The following is a 27,946-nucleotide window of genomic DNA, read 5'->3' as shown; positions in this document are numbered from 1 at the left end:
CAGAGGTATTATTTCTATTTAGACAATTGCAGAGGGCCCACCCACACCAAAAACAATGACTAATACCAGGAATGACTTCCAGGAAGATGCCAAACAAAGAAAGCCACGGTGCCATCTTACATGAGAGCAACGCAGTTCAGCCTTGTTCTGCTCACCAACTACTGCTTCTATTCCCTCCTCCACTATGCTCCCAGTGCCTCACTGTTCTGCTCACACAACTTTTCTCAGCACCACCTTACAAGACACCAATAACCTTTTCTCTTGTCTCCCATTTAAACTGATGCCTTTTACGGTTTACTAATTTACTTTTTGATCTTCAAAAAGACCATCTGTAAACACTACTGCCACAAATACACTAACACACTAATACATACGAAAACTACTTCTTCTGTGATAACGCAAGCTCCAAGAAACCTCTTTGGATCTGGAAAGACGCTGTGATGTCAAGAAACTTCAGCCCTCTCCTTCTCACTTTCTACTCTCAGCTATTCACCAGTTCTGCAAATAATCAAACTGAAACAAATTGCACAAGCTTTTCATCCTGATCTCCCAAATACAATCATAAGTACCACCTCTGAAACACTGAAACAAAGCTTCTTGCACAGAGACAGTAACAGAACACCATGCTTATGAGCCCATGAATTACCTGCTATGGAATATTTTTCCCCCATTCCTACATAGGTTGAAGAGAAAGTAATTTCAGTACAACTCCTTTTCTGTAGAACTTAAATCTTTGCATTTACCACTGACATACTGCTTTGCAAGGTATTCTATCACCACATACTGAAAGAAGCTGGAAGTGATCTAGGTCATCCCCAAAGTCTCAAACAAAGTTTCACTGTAACATGCTGGTACAGATGGGCTAATATTTCAAGAGGCGATTAGAAGGCGTTTGGCAAGGGGAGATCTTGTCCAAATGAAACAAAAAGTTAGTAAGTGTTGCTTGATATCCAATGCTTGAAAATGGGACATAAACAGAACAAAAACATTTAAATGATGCACTGTTTCAGTATTAAGATTTAACAATCTGGTGCTGAATATGCTGCAGTATAAATAGTGCCTGGACTCAGATCCAGTAAAGTAACACACAGCACTCATTCACAGCACCGTATGTCTCCAGTGCTGGCTCCTTGAGTCATATTCCACTTGCCAAGAAAAGCTGTTTTTCTTAAAGGGATAGTTTACTTAATGTTATCTCTGGTGACAAGAAGAAATGCATATAGTACAGCATATATTAGTCATGAAATGAGCATCAAGGGTCCACTGAGTGTAATACATGCTGGGAAAACACAGTTTAGCTGCTGACTTCCTTCACCCCCTTCTGCTATATAATAATTTAAAGCAAAAATCACCTAAAAAATCCAGAAATCTATACCAGCTTCACAGAACACTTGGCTTCCTATGTTTAACCACGCCAAGTTTTCATGTAATTGAAAAAATAAGCATCATATGTGCCCCATAAGTCACATCTAAATTGGTAATATTTTACAAGAGGCTTTATTTTTCATTCAATTAAGGAAAGCACTCGGAGAGCACACCATCTGCAACTGCTCGGGCCTGGCAATGCTGGCAAGAGACAAACAGGTGGTTGGGGGGTCAATGAAGTTACCAAAGGTGTCTCCAAACTAAGAAGGGTTTATAGAGGAATACCATAGCGCAGCCAAGGTGCACCACGAGAAATCCTACCTGAACTGCTCTACAGGAAATGTCTGCTACTACTGGAAGTGAGGTGGATTTTCTTTCTTTTTTCTAATCCTCCCCTACAACTGGAGAGGAAATTGTTTTGGCTGGATTTAGACAAACACAGGTGTTACCATAATGCTCGGTGCCTCTGCAGGTTAGCACCTGCTGCGGGTCCTTTACTCCATGTTGCAGCACTGCTGATGTACGCTGTTTTTTCAGCCGGCGTGATATGATGTGCAAAGTTTTTTTCCAGAGCACATTAAGCTCGTCCAAATGATAGCCAGAAGCCATGGTTTCCATCCAGCTTCTCAACAGACTTCACAGGTGGCTTATTTCATGGCACTGTACTTAAAGCAACTCTTGGATTGTATTTGGGAAGACGATGCCAGCTTGTTGAGCAAGCGTATTCTCTGCACACTAGAAGACATCTCTGAGTGACTCAGGGGAGACCTTATAGCAACCTTCTAATACCTAAAGGGGGTCTCCAAGAAATCTGGAGAGGGACTTTTTACAAGAGTATGTAGTGACAGGACAAGGGGCAACGGTTTTAAGCTGACAGAGGGTAGATTTAGATTAGACATTAGGAAGAAGTTCTTTCCTGTGAGGGTGGTGAGACACTGGCACAGGGTGCCCAGAGAAGCTGAGGCTGCCCCATTCCTGGCAGTGTTCAAGGCCAGGTTGGACAGGCTTGCAGCAACCTGCTCTAGTGGAAGGCGACCCTGCCCATGGCAGAGGGTTGGAACTGGATGAGCTTTAAGGTCTCTTCCAACCCAAATCATTCTGTGATTCTGTGACTCCACAGAAAAATCTGAGTAGACCAAAATTTTCCCTGTAAAAAGGTCCCTTCTCATCCAGGACTGGGTGTTTCTAGTGTTATAGCAACCCCAACATGAGAACAGCCTGGTAGCAAGGGGTCAATTCCACATCATTGATTTTTATTGTTCCTCTCATTGACTCCAAGTAGTACGGCTCAGGCCTTTAAGGAAATCATTTTAACTGGTCTGACTGACCTTTTGTCCTATCACAACTGAGACATGGAAGCGGGGACAGGAATGAGCAATGGCCATAGGTGTTCAAGGCCATGCTGGACAAAGCCTTGGGTGGCACGGTTTAGTGTGGCATGTCCCTGCCCATGGCGGGGGGGTTGGAACTAGATGATCTTAAGGCCCTTTCCAACCCTAACTATTCGATTCTATGATTCTATGTCACTAACAGTGTTATTAACGAATGTACTACTGCTCCAGGAGTATCACTGCTCTGTCAGCTCCGGACTTGCTCAAAACTGTGTGTGGATAATGTGGATAATGTCCAGATTACTCAGGAAATCTGAAAGCACATCTTCTATGAGTTCAGAAAACTCTTCTGTTAATGCGTCTTGTTCTCCTTTCCCTACCAATGACCCTTTTGGACTCTTTTCTTGTATGAGTTTTTTGAAGGGAAAGTTCAACAGATTTCACAGCTTGCACAGACTGCAGAAATGGCTGAACTAGAACAGCTCTCAAGAACTCATCTAGAAATGGCTGAACGCAGCCCAGGCCAGTTAGATAATTAAAGACAATAAACAGACCAAACAGTTGTCTCAAAAGATTTCACCCCCAACCCCTTCACATTTTAGAAGAGATTCTCTATCCATGTTGGCGGCTGGTTCTTGAATGGCATGTCCTTCTACAGACAGGCTTTGTATGAAGCTAAATGCTTCACCAGAATGCAGATAGGGAAAAAAGAATGAATAACCCAGTTAAAAATATGTACAACAACTTTTACCCACAAGAATGCCAGAACATTCTTCAAACTTCAGTGAGCTCAAGTGTCAGGTTCGTACATAAAACCCACTGCAATTCACTGCTGTTGTTCCACATAGGCCAACAGTGTGCCACCCTGTCAGAGTGCTTTCAATTTAGTTCCACTGAAAATGCAGCTCCTTTGGAGAAGAATGTGATTAACTATGCAAATCAAAGTAGAACAATACACTGAAAGTAAGGCCTGACCAGATACCTCATGGCTGATCTCGATACCTAGTAAACATTATTCACCGGTATGGGCTAGGAGCCTCTTTTGTCTTTGCAAATGGACAGATAACCACACAGTACCCTCATTCTAAGAATGCCACATCGGGGGGTTAGAGTATATATCTCATAGTCCAGCTATGACACTTCCTGCCATTTTCCAAATTGCTTTTTGCAGTTAAACAAATCAAACACTACCAGAACATGTTTCACGCTGTCACTGGTTCCCTTCACAAAGTATTCCCTTCTCCCACCATGGTTACACTCCTGATTTCACCTTTCACAAATTATAAGCATACCTGAGTTACATCTTGAACGGATACTTCTATGTATGTTATGCAGGATTAACTCAATTTCTTTGAAATCCTACCCTGTGAGGGTTAAAATTACGGAATCAAATGAACACTTTGGAACTTCATATCAGCATCACCACCCCCACCTCAACATTTTTCTGGAGACAGCTACAAAATGAATCACAAGTAACACTTGCCCAAATATGTACAGAGAGGGCTAGAGAAGGAATTTTGTGTTCTTTGGATAAAGGGAAAAAGAAGGATAGCAGAGAAGAACACTGATTCCTTACCAAACTTTGTTAAGAAAAGCACTTGCCAACACTAAGCGGACAAACCAATTGAATCCCTGATGCACAACACCAAAATCTCTCATTTTCTACAGCATAAGCAAATGTACGCTGAGACTCATACAGGGTGAGGTGCTAAAGCAAACAATTGTTCTCCTTGTGGACTGATGGACACACTCAGGCTGGAAACTGGAGACGTGCAAAGCTTGTTTCTTACACTACAGCTCTGTGCTCACTAACGTTGCAGGCTGTGGCAGTACAAGTTACATCCAGCTCAGGCAAGAACATGTGCCTGTACAGTCAGACACAGCAACCACCACCACATTTATATGAGCTTCTGAGGAGCTGAGGGCATAGGCAGTGACCAACCCAGCATAAGATCTTCTGGGCTATATTTATACCTTGAAAATGTGTTGAGTACATCTGAATCTGCAGAGTTACACTGAAGCAGAGCCATGCCACACGTGGCTGTGGTGTTCCAGAGCTGTCCTAGGTGTCCTGGTGCTCACTTTCCTGCAGAGGATCACAGCCTGAGTGACCAACTGCAAACACAAGGCTGGGTGATGAACACAACCAACATTTGCTGCCATGCTCTGAGTTCTATTTGTTTAAATATCTTACTCTAGAACAGCAGCTCTTAACAACACAACAGAAACTAGGGGGAAATTAGCATTAGCACTTAAACACTTTTGATTCCTTTTACATCTCCAAATGAAAAACTCAGTGAAACACTCAATAAAACCCCCACTTTGGCAACTATTAACCCATTTATCCACCAGCCACTACTGACAGCTCTCCCTTTGAGATGGGTAGGCTCTAGTGATGTCGATTGCATCTGTTTATGCTCCATCTTGTCCCTACACTATAGCATGTAATTCTCCTTTGCTCAGCTGTGCTTTGTTACAGAAATTAAAAATTGCCTGTCCCATGCAACAAGTGCATAGAATTATTCATCCATAAATCAGTTTGCAGGAAATCACTACCCTGTGGTACATAATAACTCAGCCTGTGTTTCTAACCTGTACCCTGGCTGTAGTGTATCATCAAACTGAAACAACATAAATGCATAATTTGTAGTTATTATTGTTAATCCAGCAAAGGCAATGACTTTTCAAGCAGAAATGAGAAAAAGGCAACAGGAAGAATTAAAAAAAAAACCCACCCTGATTATATTATTTTTTTTATTATTGAGCTGCCTTTTCTAGCTCTTAGGGAAACCTAAAAACATTATCCTGCCTTTGCCCATTGCTATAAGGTTGCCAATATTATATTGTTGAATTTCTATCTGTGACTTATTGGGGTAATAGAAGGGAAAAATAACCAGCATAATCCTCCCCTGAACTTCTAAAGCACCTTTCATCAGAGGATCCCAAAGCACTTTAAAAGCATTAATTAATTGAGCTTCATAACGTCCCTGTGAGGTAGACTGTATTATGCCAATTGACGTATCAGTGATTTAGTGATTGAAAGCACACAACGAACATAATCCTATGTTTATGCCAATACAAAAGAATCTCCCTCCTTCCTCACTTCAGGCCATAATAAATAATTCAGTGAGAGAACAGGAATAAACTATGTGATTACACTGTGATGTACACATCCACAAATCAGCGGGAACACCCACGCTCCCGGAATGACGAATGCTGCACCCCAGCGCATGAGACCTGTGCAGCTTCGGGGCTCCGCACAACAGGGTGACCTTCACCCAGGGAAAGTCACGGCCAAGCTACCTGAAGCTCTGCAATGCAAACTTCCTCCTACTGCTGTTGCTGGAGGCCTTTGCTGCTGGTTTAAAAATGCTGTCACAAATGATCTGTACCAATGGTGGTTTACAGAGCGCAGTTTTGTGGTGCAACAACACATCTATGAGCTGGTCAATTTAAACAGATCTAGCCTTTCTAGCTTGCACATCTGTATCAATACCATGTAAATGCATAGTCTATATAAATGATATTTATCTGACTATATATTAAAATGTTTATAGAAACATGGATGTAAGTAACTAGCAATAGAAAGACTGTTAGTGTTACAAGGTTTAATTGCTGAACTTCAGAGTACTTTCACAGATGAAAATCGCTTTGATATATGAAGCTTGGTTTGAGTTTTTAATTTTTTGAATGCTAGTGTTGCCCATTCCTTTCCTCCAGCATGACTGTACTGAAGTATTTGACTTAAATAACATACACCAAACAGTCTGATGCCTTGCAATTCTGCATATCGGGTTTACATTTTACTGTAAAAAGATTGTGCCTCATGTAATAGATGCTGCTTCACATTTGGGAAACGTTATGTGAGGACCCTGACTTTTATTAGATTAATTTAATATGGGCACTAAGTTACTAGACTAAATTAATAAAGATCTTCTAAAAAAAAAAAAAAAAAAGAGAAAAGGGAGGGGGATGGAAGAGAGAGAGAACAGAATGAACCCACAAATTAAATAAAATATTCTGGAGCTTGTTATTTTGAAAGTCTTTATTTAATTTTCCAACCTCTCTTCTGTTTGAAAAAACAGCCAATAATGGGTGAGGAAACAAAGAAAAACAAAGAAAAAATAGGTTGATGTTATTGACTTGAGGGGATTATTTTTAAAACTGTTACATGATAGAACATGAACACCACAAATAAACAGGAGGGTGACGAAGCAAAGGAGGGACAAAATATTACAAAAACAAGTATTTTTTACATTTTCTGTATTACTTTTGAAACTGTTACCTCCATTGAGGAAAACCACATTTAGACCTGCAAAATATCTTTCTTTTGCCATTTTTGGGATAAATCTGCACTTACCTCAGAGAGCAAGAATATACAAACGAAGAGAGAGAACTACTCCTCTAAGCATCACTTCCATAGCATGAAAACAAAGTCTTTTCAATCATGAAAACTCGTGACAGAAAGGCTACTGCATCCAGGATATTAAGTAGATCTTAGCAGTTGTCCTTCATAATCCTGTCAGCCTGGAGCCCAGCTTCACTCTCCTCCAGGTTGTCCTCTCCTCAGAGGCACCATCACACCGAGGCTACTTTTCTAAGCAATATTATTAACAGTAGCCCAAACGCCCATAGGGTTGAAGCACCTGCTCCTTCATTAACACCATCATCACACAAAGCCAAAAGCATGGCACTTTCCCCATTTTTGCATGAAATTACTGCCTTTTGGACAACCTCTACTCTTACGGTAAGATCCTTCACAGCCCAATTCTGGGAACACTTTAGCTCGCTCAGCTGCACATGAGCAAAGCCTCCTCCCTGGGAGCAGTGGCTCCCGAACGCCTTTGTGTCACAACTCAGCCTATTCCCTGATCAGAGCTTCCTTAGCAGCTCCCATGCCTGGAGGTTTGCTTTGCCATCTTAAACCAACACTGTTCCTTTAGCTTTTGACAGCAGCTGCCTCTGTGAGTCCCAGGGTCTGGAAAAATACTGGCTGCTTCTCTGCTACCCCCCAGCCTGGCACTGGGACCACAGCTCCTGTTTATCATTTAGTGCCTCCCAGAGAGACAACATAGACAGATACTGCTAGTGGGGACCCGTAACATGCTTCCACCTCAGCCTCACAGGAAGAACATTGGGGCTTTAGTGTAACTGCTTCAGTAGCTAAGGAATGTGAATGCAAGTGTACTCAACATGCAGTGCTTTTCTCCACTGCACGTTTCTTTAACCACAACAAACAATGCCTAGATCATCTTGCCCCAAATTCTGGACTTGGTGACTGTATTGCCACTTCATGACTTACAAGGGGCTTAACATGAGTAAACAGAACTTTACACAAACATCTGCTTTCCAACCTTCTTCACTAGCTTCCAGCTAGTCCAACGCCACTGATACAGCCTGCCTCACAACACCTCCAGCAAGGACAGCAAGGCATCTGGGCAGACAGCCTTTGGTCCCCACCCTCCAGAAGCCTTTCTTGGATTTATATTGTGATGCTTTCAAATGGAGAAGAGAGGGAGAGGTAGATGTTTTCCTTCTTTGGGGAAAAACCTGTATCTGTTTTTAAAAAGATGCCAGTTCCCCGAACTCCTTTAATTCACCCAGCTTCAATGATTGCCTGTAAGCTTCGCACAGAAAGAGTCCACTGAGCAGAAAAAAAGCACACTAACATGGCATTGCAACTGAATACATAATACGCATTTTAAAGGTTGTAAAAGAGCATTGCTAATATGGCATTGTAGAGATTAACAGGCTTAGAATTAAGCCTACAGACATTGTCTGGCCTTGTATGCATCTGCATATCCTGCCTACTCACAGTAACACACTACATAGAGCACAGAAAGTCTGGCTCAGACTGCAGACATACAGTAGCCAACTATCTTTTGTGTTAACTGTAAGTAGATTTGAAAATTCATAGGTCTCAAGTCCAAAGGGAAATAAGGACACACAGCACACTGTGCTGCACAAACCAACCCCTAAACTGAATGCAGTTTCATATTCTGGCCTATTCAGTTTAACAGCTTAATCTCTTTAGTTTAAAACGTGTGTCTTCTGGGGTTTTCCTTACACTGTATACAAAGACTAGAAGAACGTTTTGTCACTACTAAATTACAACTTTTGGCTTGCCTTCTGCCTTTTCTTTCCTCCCACCATTCAGTTCTTGACTTCCATGAAAAAAAGCACGAACATGGGAAGAACTAGCAGGCCAGAGGCTAACTAGCAGAACAGAAAAGCATGCATTGCTGAGGAAAGAGAGGGGTTAAGGACTTTTTTGGGGAGTGGTCCACTCAAACAACAACTGCTGCCACTAATTCAACATGAATGTGAAGATAGCGTTGCTGTTACCTCTGCAACTTGACTCAGAAGCCCTTTGCTCTCTGTAGCTGCGTTATTGCAAGAGCATATCCAGGTCCATACAAGACCACACAATTTCCATAGGCTCAATCCTAGTACCTTTAATTACATAATGTTAAGAACTAGATCCACCATGAAGCAGCTAACAAAAGAGGCAAGACTTGCGTTCTAGCATTTTTAAATTTAAAAATTATAAGGAAATAAAATTATCCATATGTAAATGTACATGCATACCTCCATTTAAAAATATGCAATAGACCGAAGATCGGGCTTTAGGTTCAGGTCTCCCTTATGGCTCACAAACAGGTAAAAGGCAACAGATCAAACCTTACCCTTTCCTGACAAATCAATCTACTAGAGAGAGACATAGGATCTTTAAGGTTGCAATATTTCTTTTCAAAATACGTTTTAATAATCTCAGTCCCTAATTTGGGCAGTGCTGTAAAATCAAGCACATTCAGTTAAGTTCAGTACAATTTTTCCCTTGGCTGACACTCGTTTCAGTTGATAACCTGATTCTCATGTTCCCCATCTCCCTCTCTTCTACCCAGGAAGAGCAAAACAACTCTGCCTTTCTGACAAGTCTAAATAAAGCTTTGCTGGTTACTGAACTGTGGTACATTTCCTATCAACAGAAAACAAAGAGAAAAAAAAAGACTCGTTCACCACTAGAGGAGATGACTCAGAGCAAGCAGGAACTGTTACCAGACTCAGAAAAAACAATTTTCCCTTGTACTGTGGATGAGCCCACATTATGCTGAGATGAACCCAGATTTGTTTTCTTAGCCCACACCTTCCTAGAACTGAGCCTATTTTCTTACAAAGCCAGATCCTTTTTTGATCCTGTTAGCATTTTCATCTTCACGTTAGTCAGTTTGTGAACAAAAGACTGAAAGATAGAAAGAACTGTATTTTAATTTGAAAGATAAATTTCTGTGCACATGGCAAAGACTGGAAAGAGTTATTCACTTTTTGAGGAGGTTTGCAGCACACACCACCATGCTTTGAAGTGTTCCCAGAAGTTTACTGCTTCTTTATATTGCACATAAGATTCTCGTGTAATCACAGCATGTAGAAATTGTGGAGTTGCCATGAAGAGAATTAACTCTATCCCAGCCAAAACCAGTGAAGGATTTTAAGGGACACCATCAGACACTGCATGACTCAATAGTCTCAAGCATTGGTAGCATTGCAAATACCCTCATGAGATGGTGGAAAGCTCTAGTACCTCCTGAGATCCATCCTTCAGTAAGTAGCTCACAGTGCTTCTCAACCTACAAAACTGGAAGGCAGCACACCAGCACTCCCAGGCCTCACTGGTTTTTTTCCTGTGGCACTACCTTAAGAGGTAGGTTATCACAACAGCCCCTGCAATGTGCCTTCTGGTGAAAGAAACTGTTGCCTAATACCAACATTTCCGTACTAAACCACAGAATCATAGAATCAACTAGGTTGGAAAAGACCTTTAAGATCATCAAGTCCAACCATTACCCCAAGGTTGCCAATACCACCAGTAACCCATATCGCTGAGGGCCTTATCTACACAGTTTGTAAACACTTTCAGGGACAGTGATTCCACCACTTCCCTGGGCAGCCTGTTCCAATACCGGATCATCCTCTCTGTGAAGAAATCTTTCCTAATATCCAGTCTAAACCTTCCCTGCTACAGCTTGAGGCCATTACCTCCTTCTTGTTATCCTATCACTTGTTACTTGGGAGAAGAGACCAACCCCTACCTCTACTCATCTTCTTTTCAGGTAGCTGTAGAGCAATAAGGTCCCCCCAGAGCTCTCTCTTCTCCAAACTGAACAACTCTAGCTCCCTTAGCCATTCTGCCTAAGACTTACTCTCCAGATCCTTCATCAGCTTTGTTGCTCTTTTCTGGACCCACTCCAGCACCTCAGTATCTCTTGTAGTGAGGGGCCCAGAACTGAACACATTATTCAAGGTGTGGCCTCACAAATGCTGAGCACAGGGGTATGATCACTCCTCGGTATCAGTATCCCATTCCTCCAGAGCTCAGTGTTCTCACCACTTCTTTCCTAAATTCTGTCTCAGGTTCCAATGCAAAGAGCTAAAATGGTGATAAAGGGAGAAAAGACTGTCACTTCTAATCATCTCCCAAAGCCCCAGGTGTCTTGGACTCACATATGCACAGCTTCTACATATGTACGAGCAGAAAAGGAATCCAGAGACCCATTTGCAGTTCTGGGGAATATCATTAAATAAAGATATACTGAGATGGTGCCTTATTCAGAACATGGTGCCAATACTAGAAAATCTCTGGAATCTACTGAAGATGCTATTTCAGCATAAGGTACAACCTGTACTGCTGCCAGTATTCTCCTCTGTACCACAAACACAGTAATTGACTAGAGATTTCAACTAATAACATCATAGTGAAGGAGGTAATAAGATATAAATAACATGACTTCCCAAAGTCTTATGTAGGAAGATGAAGACACTGCATGCACATGCATTCCCAAAAGAATGGGCAGAATGACCCTCCAGTAATCCAGATGTATTCTCTCCCTACTCACACAGGGAACCAGAGTAAACCTCAGCACCGAGGGAGCACCACCAGCACAGTAAAAGCAACACAAAGAGGCAGCTTTGGGAGGTTTATCGTTTTCACAACCTGATTGATTTCAAAGGTCACCCTGGAGGAAAAGCCTCAATCTGGTTTCTGCCGACACACTCATTTCCCAAAGCCAGTAACTATTCCCTGCTCTTGGCACTCACTCAGGTGGTGGGACGTGGGTTGCACTGTGGGTATCTGCATCTTAATGAAAGCCTATTTTACTCCCTCAAAGTCTGTTGTTCATTTGGAGACATGGAGTATTATTGGTTGCTTCATACTGCAGGTCTTAAGACAGGTATAAACTGCAAAGAAATAAAGACCTTCTGAGTAGAAACTTTATTACTAAAGAATTATCCCAAAAGTCTGAGATATTTTAAATACTGAAATAATTCAAACTGCAAAACCAGTTGAAATATCTTCTTTTTCTAATCAGTAAAAAAAAAAAAAAAGAGTATGTGGAGTAAAGAGGTGATATAGCACACCCACCACAATAGGATAATCCAGCACCTCTTCAGGTCTGTAGTTCTCTGAGTAGACGCAGCTCAGCTTTTCTGCCCACCTTTTTGATGGGCAGCACTCTAAGTGAGGACCAAGCATTCATCGTAATGCATGTCCACCTGGAAAAAATCACTGCCTCCTTTCTCCATTTCACATTTGAGCTTAAGGTGGATGAAAATCCAGAGGAGCCTGTGAGCATTAAAACAGCTTTCCTCTTCCCCTGGTGATGGCTCTAGTTTACAGTTTACCACAGAATAACTCGCTGCAAGAGCTCATGCAGTAAGAGTCCCAGTCAGTGTGACCAGTCACAACTGTGGTGTAGATGTAACCTCTGAGGTGTTACCTCTTGTTACTCTGAGGTGAAATACTTTCCATTGCATGGCCAAAGAAGAGAACTGAAGATCTGGAGCCCCTCATCTGGAAAGGTCTTAAGAATACTGTTAATTTATAGAAAGCAATATAACAGTTTGCAATGAAAATTCTCTGTCTTTAGGTTGTGTTAATGTAAGCTCTTTACAAAAAGGAATGAAATGCACGTACCAGTTTCAAGACATTAAGGACTTAAGCCAGCTTTTATCCAGGTATGTAGTGTACAAAAGACTTCATATTGCATTAGCTATGTTGCATGCCTGCATGTGCCTCATTTAAATAAAAGGAATGTCATACCCAAAGCATCCTTTGAGTAATTTTTATATTGAAGGAAATTATTAAATGTCACAACCAAAGCTCTAAAGCAATTTTGGTAAAACTGTAGAATTATGCTATTATCATGGCTGAGGTTTTTACTACCAGTCTGGGAAAAGGAATTAGTAGTGCCGTATCTCACAAGAGATAGGTAGACTTGACAGGCTGATGGGCAAGACTGACGCACATTCTTCCTCAGCCTCAGTGAGATAGCAGAACCCTCCAAAACAATTGCCTCAGATAGAAAATGGTCCCAAGACTTGTTGCCAGCCCTCTAGGCCTCCTTCTGTACAAAGGAAATAGTTTTAATTTTTAACCTGCAAATAAATTAATGTTTTCTTTCCTGCTAAAAAAATAAGAGCTCAGATTCATCACAGTCTATAAGATGCTTTCACCCCTGGATGAGAATCTCTCATAGCAAGCAGCTCTGCTGGCCAGTGCCTGCTCACCCACCCACCAAGGGCCACATCACTGTCACCTTCCTCATCCTGCCCATGCCATGCTACTCCACTCTCTGAGTCATGGGCAGCCACCTCCCAGTTCTACAGCAGTACATCTGCAGATCACAAATCATACCCCAGAAGGCAACAACTTACACTCTATTTAACTTCAGTCATGACTTTTCTTCCTACCTTCTTACCATGCATTTTACCCAAATTTATAAACAAGAGGAGGAGGAGATCACTAGAGGCTGCCATGGGTCTGCTCTACTGGGATGCACAAGCGATGAATGCTCTGCAAGAGCCATGTCCAAGGGTACCTGGCACTCTCACTCAGCCCATACAGGGCAGGGAAGCCCAGGAAACACAAAGGTGCAACCTCCCAGGGCAGGGTGAAGCTACCCTTGTAGATGAGAAAGGAACAGGACAGGCAGGCATGGCGATCTCTGCCAGTCATATTCACACCTCAGTGTTAGCTTTCTTCACTGTGCACATATGGGCTACACATTTAACGGGTCGGCTGCACAGACCCATCTCTCCCTGCAGTCAAGGAGGAAAAAAAAGATTTAATTTTCCTACTAAAATAACCCACTTTACTGCCAAAAAAAATCTTTTTCATATACTCTCTTCTGGATCAGTTTTCATGTATACATTATTAAATATTTAATGGAATAACTATTTCTAAATAACATGTATAATACCTTTTTAAGTGGCTGCAAATATTATATGCATAGCCACATAATGGGAGAGAACAGAGCAGCCAGTTTAAATAATACTTCCCTTACTGATTTTCACAGCAAAAGTAGTAAAGTACTTGTAAGGAGCCGATACAATAAAATGCAAAGTGAATTTAAATTAAAAGGAAAAAATAAAACACTTAAAGAAACTAACACTTCTCCCCCATTCCTGCATACAAAGATACATGTATCTGTATTGATTCTGGACACTACACAGTTGATGCGTATGTATGTAAATGTAGACACAGATACACAGCGTGTTGGGATAACTGAGAAATGAAAAAAAATAAAAAGAAGAAAACTTGGGGGGAAAAATGTTTTTTCATTTTTTTCTCCTAGTAATGCCAGAAATGTCTCAATTTCATCTTGGGGTTTGAACATTAGTAGTTATTCTCTGATGATATTTAGATGAGAAGCCTTCAACTACACAATGTTACTAAAGTCATTATTTCTATTGCAGAAAATGATCTTCAATCTTTTCGTTCATCAAATCACGACCAAACGATAACATCATTTCTGAATAGTCCCTGTGTAACACAGATCAGTAGATTGTGGAAGCAATAGACATTTTGCTTCAGTGGATAAAAACCAGGAGAGAAAAAGGGGGGGAATCGGTTCCTAAAACCACAACTTGCATAACTGGTTTTGCTTAAATGAAAAACAAATCAAGTGATCATTTCCTGGCAAATGAAGCACTACATTCAAACAGAATCTAAGAACTGTATTATTTCATTATTTAGCCCTATCCTTCCTCCCTATCACTCTATTCCTTTTCTACTTAAAAACTTGCTTTTAAAGCAGATAAATTCTGAGGGAGAAATTCTGCCTCAAAGTAGAAGAAGTTGAAAACAGGAAAATATCAAAACCAGATCACCTTGAAACAATGTATTTTTAAACCTCATGCCCATGCCTCCTCTGCTGTTTAACTTTCTCTCCCAGCAAAACTATTAAATGAATTTGATGAGACTTCCAATACATTTGTTTAATCCTCAAGCCCTCCATGGGCAGCTTTAACGCGGATTTGCCCGTTTTCAGAGCAGTGGCACGGACCTGGCGGGTGAGCTTCCCAGGTGAGGGCTGAGCCCTCATGAATCCAAGTTCATCACCCGCCACATTGCTAATGAGACAAGTGCAGCCCAACACGAGGTTAATTGTCAGAAGCAATAATCTAAATTAAATTGGCCAACATTCAAGTAAAAGGTACCATTTAAAATACCCTTTTCAAAGGAAAGCAATCTCACAAGTTTATTTGCCTACCCAACATAGAATTCCAAGTTTAAAAAAAAAACCCTTCCTCTTCCCCTCTAAGGAACCAAAGTAATTATTTTTAATACAGTGACATATGTTAGACAAAAGTATTAAGGAGGGGGCTTCATTCCACTTCAAGTCTCCACGGAATTTTGCCTTATGTGATAACACATCTGAGCTCAGATTTTAACTCAACCAATGAAAGATTTTTAAAATGATGGCTGTTAGCTGATGAGAAATCCTGCCACAAATAATGGCAAAACATGGAAGATGTGGTGTGATGTTCCCAGCACTGAGAAGTATAATTAAAACAATATGGGGAATTAAAACAAAGACATAAAATAAAAGTGAGAGTTCACGAAAACATTTGAGAAATGGCTCAAGTCAACTCAAAGCTCACTTGGTTTTGGCTGGGACTCCGGGCTCACAACAGCTTCAGTCTGCCAAAACAAATACAACCGCCCGTTTCTTCCCGATGCTTTCGCGCAGGGAGGGACCTGCTCCTTTGCTTTCCCCTGCTACGATAATGACATGCCTGCTAGGATATGATTGGGGTCCTGATATCCCTGCCCGCCTTTGAAACAATTATTATTTTGCTAATTGTGAGAAGAAAAGGACTTAAGTGGCACCTCGGACTGACATAATACCCACAGCTTCCAGATAATTGTTATGTGCTGTAATTAAAATAATGCGCATCATTTAGGCAAAAAGTTTAAAAATACCTTGGGGGAAAGTAGCTTGGGATATAATTCCACACAGGGAATCTGTATAATTTTGGTTGTAACCACAGAGGAAAAATGTAGAATTTAAGATAGAAATTATTCACTTACCATGCAGAGTTAGTATATAAAAAAAAAGTGCATTCATCTAATACAAATGAATGTTGTGGGTGTAGTTACAATGTTTTATGCATGTGTTTACCCATAAGAAAGGCCTGCAACATGTATGGGAAAGTAGTTTTCAATTAACCTTTTTTATATTTTTAAAATTATTTGATTCTCTGTCATTTTTACGAAGATAACAAAAGCCAGTAAGTGGATACAAAGCTCCCTTTCAAAGCATTCAGTCATCTATATCTAATCTCTACACTAGTGACAGTCAGAAAACCCAGGTTTTCAAAACTCCTTAATTTTACCCTTGAACATGAGATCATTTTAATTCAGTAATGCGGTGAAAAACCTCTCAACTTGATAATGATACACGTAACAAAAAAGAATAATGCTGTACGAAATACTAGGGAAGACAGTGGATTCAAGTAAGCAATATTAAATGGGAAAAAACTTGGCTTAGCTTTTAATGATATTCCACAAGTGCCTTTCTTTTTCTAACACAGAGTTCAACTCTTAAATCACTTACAAATGCCTTAGTCTAAGAGGTGGCTGGCAAACATGGTGGCATGAAAAGCATCTTGAATTAGACTTGGCCAGTTCTAGACGAGGATGATGACATGAGCTAGTTATAAACATTTTTACATTTCTCTTTTTTTTTAATTCCCATTTGGGAAGCTGCTGGTCCCTCTCTCAACCGTATCAAATTCAATCCGCAATGTAGAAGCTTCGTTACATTCCATTCCATTCCTTGGATGCATTGTATAATCTACTGCCTACTCAGGAACCCAAAGGGAACATACAAAATGACACTCTCAATGCACTAAAGTGGACTCTGGAACTTAGACAGAAGCACGTATTTACCTTCCTTTACCAGCACAACAGCTACTTTACTAGTAGCGCAGCCAAATACGACTTCTTGAAGACAAATAAGCAGAAGCAAAACTGAGAAGCCTCAAGAGTTCCTGAACTTTGTAGGTATTAATCCTAGGCAACTGCCGTGCTCTTGCTGTCCCATTCTTAATGGGCACACAAAAGCAGACAGCAGATGGCCAATTCATAAGCTCAGCAACACTGGCATAGTCAACACAGAGTCACTGATCTGTGCCCACATTCAGACAACTACAGGCTGATTCACTGAATCACAGGATGGTTTGAGTTGGAAGGGACCTTAGAGATCATCTAGTTCCACCCCTCTGCCATGGGCAGGGAAACCTTCCACTAGGCAGGTTGCTCAAAGCCCCATCCAGCCTGGCCTTGAACACTGCCAGGTAGGAAGCAAGTGTAGACATGGCTGGCTGCTTGTTTTTCCTATTGAGGGCATCTTCTAGCAAAGCAGTAAGAGCTGCTCTGCAGCAACTGGAGTAAGTGGTACACTTGTTAACTCCAGTTGCTCACTGGAAAGGATCAAAGATCCCTGGAGTACAACTAAAGACAGGACTTAAACCACTGGGTCAATTGAGTAAGGCTCTTCCTGGTCCAAGGTAACTTATTTACAAAAACCATTTTTCATTTCTCTTATATGTAGTGGTTTGATCTCTTTCTCTTTTTAAAATTGATTTTCTCTTTCAGATGTGGGAAGTGGGCATTTTAGTCTTCATTTCTCTCCAAACATTATCAAAGGTTCATAAAATAGTCTCACTTAAAAGGAAATACTCTAATGAGTAACTATTAGAGATGTAAAGATACAGAACTGCCTGTTTCCAGCATTAAAAGCAAAAAATAGTCCCAAGCAGCTATTCTAATTGGACTAAAAATATGCTAGGTGGCATCCAGGCTATCAGTTCTGTTTCCAAAGTGTACTCTTCATCCTTCCAGTGGAGATTTGAAGAAGGACACAACTACAGTAAGGTCAGAAGCACTAAGTAGTCAAGACACAGGGTGGGGGGGAAATAAGGCAAGCAACATAAACCAGCCTTGGAGTTTCTAATTTCATTTCAAATGAAGAAACATACCACAGAAGTCTCCTACCTGCCTGATGCTTTGCACCTCCAGCAGTCAAGGAGCAAAAGGCATGCAAGGAGCTGTAGGACTCTTATCTGGAAGAAGCCTAATGTTTCCTGTCCCAATCCAAAGACACTGATCAAGCAGCTACTTGAGCCGGATTGGTCAGGTTATAGTTATTTACTTCTGACAATTTAAGCCCAAACTGTAAATGCTTATTCAGTCTTCTTCCAGCTTTAACAACTCAAGCAAGCAGGATGATGACCACCTTTGCAGGGCTAAGATGCTGTTTAGTGCCAGTTAGAATTAAATAAAAGCAGAAAGACAGATTTGGAAAACCTAAAGCACTTTCAAAAAATTATACTCTGCTCCAAGACCTAACACAGTAATAGACTCTCACAGGAATAGCTATTTCCCTGGCAAGATAGTGCAATAATGCAATTACTGCCATTTAATTAATTTATATTCTCAAAATCTGTCTCCTTACAATTTCTAAGTATTTCGCTTCAACATCAAGACAGGATTTGCTGCCCCGTTTTGCCATAGCAACCCCTGCAACAAATGGCAGTTGTCTATAAAAAGGGGGGACTCTCTGAGCACACATGCACGGTTTATAAGGTTTGTTTTAAAGCAGGTCAGAGCACAATGGACCTTTTCTACCGTGTGGGACTGAACACCAAGAAATCTCACTTCAAGGGCTGCCACGCTCCTCTGCAAAATGAAATGACACTGCTACTAAGCCTGGATGCAATTACAGCTATGAAAGGACGGTTGTCAAAGTTTGCTTGTATCTTCCTCTCCCTCCTATACTATAGATATATTTGCCATACAGCTGTTAACATCCTGAACAAGTAACATGCAGCAGACTTAACATTTCCTTTCATTTTGTTTTAAGTGTTAGTATACAGTGGTGGCTGTTAAAGCACATTTACCACTGAAGAATGAGAGCTTTGTCTGTCCCTGTTGCAGGCAGAGCCCTCCCCTGCCTGCCTGTGCAGCCTCTGGCAAAAGCTATACCGGGAAGCCTTGACCTCCGGCCCAACAAGGACACTTAGTAGGGCTAAGGGTAATCCTGACTCCTCCTTGCTCATTCAGTTTCTCGAGCTGTTTGAAGCAATCGTTACCAACTCAGCTACATTTTGCGGTCATATTATAAAATGAATCTTTGTTCAACAGTCCAAGATTGCTAAACTCATTTTATGTGTGGTTTTCAGTAGAGTCACTGGTTGCTCAGACCCCTCAGAGTTGTACTCCCTCCAGTCTAGTCGCAGCGGGGAAAGCACTCGTCTTTGGCATTAGTCCAGACGTAGGATGGTGTAACAGAGCAGCATTTGGCCTCTAGTACTCGTTCTCACAAGCTCCTCATGAGCTAGCCAAGATTTTTTTCAGCCACTTCCATCTGAAAAGCTTTTACCTCAGAGAATCTCTAGCTTTTGTGCAGTCCTAACATGACAACTTCTGGGAACTGAAATATCTACCACTCCTTTTGCAGCACTTCGATTACACCCTCCCAAGCGTAACTTCTCACTACATGTTCCTATAGGCACAGTATCTGTTTTAAGAGAGCCTGTGGAATATTGGATGTTGGGATATGGGAGTGAATGAATGCTCCATTATTCACCTTGGTGGTACAGCAGTGGTTGCTCTGAAGTTTTACAATGCAGCGTATTGCTGTAATGACATCATATGACATGAATCTCCCACAATTTCTAAAGCTTTTGATGAATGTTCCTACATAACCACCTTGTTAATAAATGAAAAAAAGTTAATCAAAGAAAAATCATGTGCATTTGTGCACTTTTAAAATGTCTACAGACAAGCACTAACTACCTTATGCTTTAAAACCAAAAATCTTTACCTTAAGTTCCAAAGAAAAGAAGGCACCATCTTGATTTATGGATGCAGTTAGACAGGGAACCCTGCTTTTACATTAAAACCTCACAAAGAAATAACCTCTGCAAAATACATGAATGAAGTTCAAGTAATATTTCTAACAAGTTCCCTGAAAACAAGAAGTTACTCTATTTCTCTTATTACATCCAAGTGTTTATGTTATTTCAACAACAAATAGTTCAAATTAAAAAATATTTTCCTTTTCTTTTAAAATTTTCCTACATACACATATGTATTAGTCAAGCTAAAGACCAACTTCTCCTTGGCAGCTACACCTTGCCAAAAAGGTGGATATTTGCCATCCTCACCATCAGTCAAAAACACACAGAGACACACACACACAACTAAAGCAACACCACAACCTACTGTAAGGCTCCTAACCTAAGGCTTCACGTGTCTCCCTACTCTCTGCAGCTTTCTTCTTCCTCCGGTCTTAAGGAAAGTAAATGAAACCAAGTCAAAACTTACATATATGAAAACAAACATGCCACCCCACTTTCAGCCTAGAGTCCCACCCTTCTGTTCTCTGAAGACACAGGTCATCCTTCTCCATGACTGCAAAGGAAGGAAGATTCCTGTGGGTAATTTCTATTTTGTTGCCACAGTCTAAGTCACTGTGTCTCAGGTATTCGCATAAGCAAGCAAGAATCTAAACCCACGCTTCGACAATGTATTATAAAAATAATCAAATTGATAATGCAGATTGTTAAACAAAACATATCCTGCAAATGGACAGCTTTTATATAATGAAAACTGTAGGAAAATGGCTTTGGCCTATCCCTTCCGTAGCTAAATAACTCACTCCAGAATAGCTGTATTGAGTTTGTTTTGCTGTATTGGCACACAGCTGAAAAATTAAGTGGATGGAACACCCCAAACAAGCTTTCTGCAAACAATCAATAGTGGCTACTGATCCCATAGATAAACATATCTGAAGCTGTATTACCTATGCTCCCAACAGATTATTTATTTCTTTATATAAAACAAGTTTGAAATGTAGCTTGAGATACGTCTGGAAATAAGTCAACCTCTGCCTTCAATTGCATCAGTGGAAATCAAAACCGCCCCTGACTTCATCATCATTTGACTTTATTTACACTGCTGTAAATTAAAACATGGCTTAATTGTCTTGTAAAGAATCCCTTGTTGAAGCCACAACACCAACAAATTATGAGCACTAACATCACTGAATGTGATGATTCTGAACTCCACATCACACAACTGGATGCTTGTTTAATTTTTGCATTTCACTTAGCCTTCACACCAAGACAAACCCTTCTAGTTTCAGTTTGGGCCTTCTTACAGTAGTACCAGAACACTGCATTTAAGTTTCCATGACTGCAAAGAATATTTGACTCTGAGATATGCAACTTACACTTAAGTTTTAAGAGGTCAGGCCATTATCTCTACTATCTCTACTACGACCAGCTTTTTCACTTCTGTTCTTAACTCTTCCTACTAAGGAAACAAAGCCTCAAATGATATTGTCGGTTCAGACTCCTCCTGGCTCATAAAGGCATGTTCATGGCTTCAGTATTTCTTGTCCTTTCCCATCTCCCTCTTCATAGGCCATCTAAGAGAAAGTGCTGCTTTTTCATAACCTTTGCTGAACTACATTAGCTCCTTTAAGCCACTTTCAGCCCCAGTTTGTGTCAATCACCATGGTGTTCTGCCAGAAGATCAGTAAGATATTAAAGAGAACATGTCATTTCAAGGAAATATTTAATCTTCTATTTTTGCAAGTTCATATTGCTGTGCTGCTGACAGTAGGAATGGGATGACAAGATATTACTCAGTACTGAAATCCTCTTTTTTTCTGGGAAGAATTAGAAAACATATGAACTGCCCTATAATATTCAGTGGTTTGCTGAGCATGACTATGGTCCAGCCACATGCCATAGTGTATATATAGCCTTACAAGTTTATAACATACTGAGGTTTCTGCTTAATTTAAATCTGCTACTGAATTCTAATATCTAGTTCTCTCGTTTCCCCATCTCCATACATCCCCCACCGGCACTCAGTGCTAAAGGCTCAGAAATAACCAAAGGGCCACAGGAGGCCCCAGGCGTGTTTGAAACCAGCACAGAGGATGACACTGTCACGTGCCCGCACACCCGCATAGTATGTGCTTCAAAAAGCAAAGCTGTATCCCAAAGTTACCCACCCGCTTCCTTTTGTTTCCAGCAAATTAAAATGCTTGGATTCTTTCTATTGCGTGTTCTCACGCCAAAGATGGGATCGTGCTCACAAGCTTCTGATGGAATCCTCTAAGATTTTATTTTTTTATCTCTATAAATTGAATTTTTAAAGAGAAGCTGAAGCTCCCCTCATCGAGAAGTATGGGAAAGAGAATGTCAAGAATTGACAACAGTAGGTATTCTACTCCCACACAGGGTTAATTTTTTTTCTGGATAGCATGCAGATTTCTGTCCCACCCATCAGATGAGCTGCTATACTTCTATTAGCATTCTGGCACCTCCTTCTGTACAAACGTAGCCCTTTTTCTATAAGGCATGTTATATAAAAGACTTAGTCCAGCAAGCACAGAAAGAAGGGATTTTTTTCTTGCTTCCAGATCTAAACTCATCACTCCTTGCATCAGACAGCATTTTCTTTCTCCTAAATATATCACACAACTAGCTGGATGTAAAAAGACATTCAGTAGGTGTATGAGTTCAGGGGAAACCAGGACCAGCCTTCCTCTGTAGAAACATTACTACAAGGCCTGACCAATAGGCCAACAATCCACACCAAAATTGGGACATATTCCATCTTCCTTCCCGTTAACTGCACCTCTGGGTGCTCTGGCAAAAAACCTGCAGGTTTTATAAAAGACAAATGCTATGTTGATATAAGAAGTTGTTTTATAATAAATCAGGTACATTTTGCATCTAACAATGTGGACTAGGGGATACACAGTTACTACAAGATACACATGCTACAGCTACATTGCTTCATATGCAAATTTAGATACACATCTTGCCATACAGCACACAGGATGGTTTTAATAGTCCTAAATACAGTTCAATTAACAGCAGCTTGCATCCATACCCACTGCCTGGATATATGGCTGGATAAACTCTAGACAAAATGCTAAGCACTCAAAGGAAACAAAGTGCACACTGTCTGTTAACTGGAGTTAGCACTGCCATCATGTAATCCTTGGTGAAAACAGGAATTCTGATTTATTTTTTAATGTATTGCGATCTGTTAAAAGTCATTCCGTTTAAACAGCATTGCACAATTTCCAGACAACTGAATCTGTGAAAAAAGCCTTATGGCTCTGTGTCAGGTCTTTCCACATTATTATGGTGCAAAGGCTACATAAATTTATCTCCTTCTAATTCTGGATTTTTTAAAATATCAAGACACTAGGGGTTTTTTTTCCATCTGCAGCTAAGACTTCTCTGTCTCCCTCGAATTTACATGCAAAACCAGAGTTTATGTCAAGAAACACAGATGAAGAGAAGGATGCAGGAGAAGCCTGGAAGACATTTGACAGCAATTTTGTTGTGTAACAGCTCCTCTTTCCACAGAATCCATGTGGTGACCATAGGGCACCACAGTGCCTCATCAGTACTAAAGCTGTACCTACAACTCCATCTCAACCTCACTTCAATAAGAAGAGGAAAGAGTCAGACAGGTCCTACTTACACTACCAAGAAACTACCTACTTACACTACACTGCTGTCCCTCACAGAGACATAACATTACTATTACAAACACCACTTGCTCTCTTGGCTGTCTTCCTTCTTTTCTGCTTTTTCCCTCCCCACTTCCCGGTACAGACACACTCAAAACTGTAAAGCAAAAAAGTCCTTGCAAAATGAAATTTTACTAGATAGCTACAGGAAGGTAAGGGGGAAAAAAAATCTCATGGTTTTTATGGTAAATAAAAATACTCCTTAACTTTGTCATTGAAATCACTTTGGATTATTAGGCCTAAATGTTTTTACTAGTGCAATCCACGTTTCACCAAAAATGCTGCAGTTTTCATCTCACGTCACTCAAACCAGATCATGGAAGCTGTCTAAGTATTACATTTCTGTCCTACTTGCCTTTATGAAGTGCCATACTACCCTTTTGGGCTCTCTTCTAGAAAAAAAGAATCATAAATGCATACATACGTTGGGATTTAGACAATCTGGCATCCATCTTTTAGTATCTGGGAAAAACAATCAGCTTAACAGAAGCAGCTTTGTACAGTAAACTTCATAATAGAAGTACTTCTGGATATATAAATAAAATAACATCTCTATTATACAATACCAAACTAATCCTTGTGATAAATTTATTAATTAAACCCTCAAAAGGTCAGTAGAATATTAATTCATTCCTTTGTGGACAATCTACTTGCACTAAATATTATAATAGGGTTTAATCTAATCTGGTTCAATAGGCATTGGGTAACATTTGAACAGTCTTGACACCAACACTGACACAGTTTAGTACAAAATGGTAACTTTACTATAAACCATTTTAAATTTTCAATGACGGAAAAAAATCCATGCAGAGCAGTTACAAAAACCAAATCTTTAATAATTGATAGTTTCTACTAAATTCTGCCATACGCACAATGTTCAATTCTGAAAGCAATACATCAATTTATACTGGTAAATACTCAGTTGTTTACGAAGAGTACCTACTGGTTATGCTTTAGGGGCAGCAAGGGGGATTTCTTCAAGGTTTCTCCAGAAGTCACCGGAAGGGAACTGCAGCACTAGGCATCCCCTTTGGTTATGTGGCACTAAGGGGGCTATGGCAGGACTTACATTTCCTTTACATCAGGGAAATGTCCATCTCCAGTACAGTGTCGTATACATCAGTCATGCTTCCCCACCAAAATCCAGATTCGCACTCCTTCACCGGTGTGCACTTGTTTAGACTGGGGCATCTCTTACCTAGCTGGAAACTACCATTTTACATACGGCAAGTCACCTTTTCACCTTTTCAAAAGAACACTTTTGAAACCAACAGGTCTTTCCTCTGTGAACAGCAAAGTTCTATGTTTGATCCATGAGGCAGATCCCGTTACTTCTATGAATGCATATAAAACATATTTCCTTTGCAACAGATTTATCCCATCCTGCATAGGGGGTTATTTTATAGGTGGGGCTGGTTTTTGTTGATTTGGGTTTCTTCGTTTCATGGCAACTAGCTGTAAAACACCTTAAGATGCATTGCTAGTATGACTGCTCAACAAAGAGCACTTTGCATCTTATTGTAAAATATTCAGACACTCAACCCAAACAAATGGTGTCTGTAATAAAAATACTGCCATGTATCTTCATTTGTACTAGAACAAATCAGTTTTATTTGTTCATTCTGTGTTTTAGTGTCATAGGTCTCCTAGAAAAGATAATTTATAATTCCTTATGCAATTAGACATGAAATTAAGTCATCTTACTCTGCAGAAGAATTTATAATAAAGAGACCAGGTTCAACCAGTTCCACTGAAAATATTTTGATAGCATCAAAAAAAAAAAGACAGCATAAAAATCTTTAGTGTTTTAACAAATTAACACATGCCTTTTGGGTAAAGTACTGTACATGCTGTTAATCTTTTAATTAGGTTCTCAATTTCACATACACATTTATGGTAGGGGGGATTTTTAGTGATCAGAAAAATGCAAATGCATGGTGTTGCTATGCTCTTTTTGCAGAGATAGCAGAGAAAAAAAATAGTATGTGTATCCCTCTATTTAAAAGCTACACAATAAAATATTAATAAACCTTTGTGAATATTACCAGTGAAACACCGTTCTTCATTCTTTTAAGCAAACAAACACAGTTTTCAAATTGAGGGGGAAAAAAACAGACTTGTTCTCCATGCTCAAGCCACAGAAAAAGAAACTTTCATGTTCGTAATGCATGTAGTTTTTAGACCCATCATCAACATTTAAAAATGTGTAATTGATGCTATCTATATAAATGGATACATAAACAGTGACGTGTGAAACACATTCTACGGTAGCATTTCACAAAATGCCAATTTTCTCGTGCTGACTGCCGCACAATTCTGCCTAAACATCTCCTTCCAGGATCTTGAAAAGATTTAGTATTATCTATAGCTCATTATTTGATACATTCTTTTCCTCGAGCATTTGGTCCATTCTCAGTTTCAACACAAGATAAACACTTTTCCCCCCACAGACTATTTCACAGATTCTATAGCCGGTGCCGAAAAAAAAGCCTACTCAGAAAGGCAGACAAATTGCCATCAGTTAACGATCCCTATGCCAAAGGACATTTTTAGCATGGAGTTGTCACTGTGAAAGTAGGAACTATCTACTAGCTATCCCACATAATGATTTTTGTTAGAAAAAGGAAGAAGGCCAAAATGTGGCTAAGCAGCAAATATATTACAAAAACAAAGTATGAAAGCAATTTAGCTAAGAATCCTGACTGGCACATGCGTTCTCCTCCTAGCCTGCTTGCTTGAATTTAACTCTTTATTAGGAACTCTGGAAACAGCTAGGTGAAGTCAAAGATGCTGCACATACAAAACCAGGGAATGAAACGGCATACAATACAGACTCCAGATGCCAGGATTACTATAGCTCTATTATTTAATAGATAGCTGCTTTATCCTAGAAGCCTTATTTTTCTGTTGGAATAAAGCTGAAAGTAAAATCATCCATAAATACCCCAACCTCATCTAACTTGATGCAATGCCTTTTTTTTAATCACGTATGTATAAATATGTATTTTTTTAAGTTGTCTACGTAAACCAAAGGTATTCAGTGGCCAAAGGGAAGAGTATCAGCAATTCTCCATAAGCCCTGCACCAGTACAGAGAGGTAGAGACACACATCCTGAATAATGAAGTAGTCCAGTGGACGGGAGGAGGACCTACATACCTGCTTCTCCCAGTCATAGCTTGAATTTGAACCACCATCAGTACTCTCTGAGTGGGTTCCCAGGAAGCTGGACAGTAGGCAAAAGGAGGTCAACAGCATCATTTTTTGCTCATCTTCTTCCATTCTGCCAATGTAGCCATTTAATCTGCTGCAGACCCCCAATGACAAACAAGGCAGGAAGGCAGAAAATTCAACTGGTACCAGAGATGCAAACATCAAATACATTTACTGATTGACAGCAACTGTATTTGATGTTACTTTATATTCCAATAAGGGCCAGGAGGATTAAAGCCAGGTCCCCTCTACAGTGCTCACACCCAGTGGTGAGAAACCCTCCAAACTGACCCTTTGCCAGAAAGATCTTTCCTATAGAGACACAGAATAGGGGTCAGCGTGTTTGCACTCTTTTTTTTAAACCAGGGAACGTTTTCTGTTTAGCCCTTTACATTTTCTCCCCTTACTTCGTTCGGTTTTCAGTTTCAAACCAAACTGGTTTTTATGATTAGCTTGTCAATGTGGTTGAAGGGGATTGCAGAGTACTGTCTTACACCGTAAGTTTGCAAGGGACCTCGCAGACAGCACCATTGCTCTCCACACGTTCAAACCAATTCCCCTTCACATGTGCAGCGAGATCCAGACTGGGGCAGAGATGACAATAAGAGTTCAGACAGACCAGCCAGCAGAAAGAGCTCTGCTTTTTCCCCAGCAGCATACTCATCATAAATGCTGCATAGGGGAACCTATGCCCAAGGCGAACCAGATCCTAAAAGCTGAGATGTGCTTCCCAATAAGCAGAAACCAATCCAGTGGATGTACCCTGCCTCTGCTAGTTTAAAGAAAGAAGCAGCTAAAGGTGGGCTCAGCTCTGTGCCCCTGTTGGGAAGGCAGATGGAGCAAGGCAATGTGCAGCTGGAGTGAGAAGCACTCTCTCATGCCATAGGGTTAAAACGATGCTTCTCTTATCTAGATCAGGAGTGGGGGCGGGGCAAAAAAATCTCAGCAGACAAAAATGTCTAAAAAAGAAAAGAAAAAGGGGGAGCAGGCAAAAAAAGCTACCTTAGCACGTTAACCAGCACCGGGCTTTGCTCTCCTCATACTACTGAATGTTCAAATACTTAGCTTGTTTGCTAACAGGCTGCTAACTGCATCTCATTTTCCTTCTCTGGACAGGGGAAGACCTA

The 27,946-nt window shown here is 40.5% G+C and overlaps 1 protein-coding gene across 2 annotated transcripts in view; it reads right to left on the bottom strand.

Annotated features, from left to right (window-relative positions):
* The window catches only part of SATB2 (SATB homeobox 2), a gene marked incomplete at its 3' end in the record, with an annotated part of 128,047 nt that overhangs the window by 71,746 nt on the left and 28,355 nt on the right, over positions 1-27,946 (bottom strand). The gene's annotated exons all lie outside the window — the stretch shown is intronic.

Source organism: Psittacula echo (assembly GCF_963264785.1).
Source record: "Psittacula echo genome assembly, chromosome: 6".
NCBI classification, from domain to species: Eukaryota; Metazoa; Chordata; class Aves; order Psittaciformes; family Psittacidae; genus Psittacula; species Psittacula echo.
This window is presented reverse-complemented; position numbering and strand designations above follow the sequence as displayed.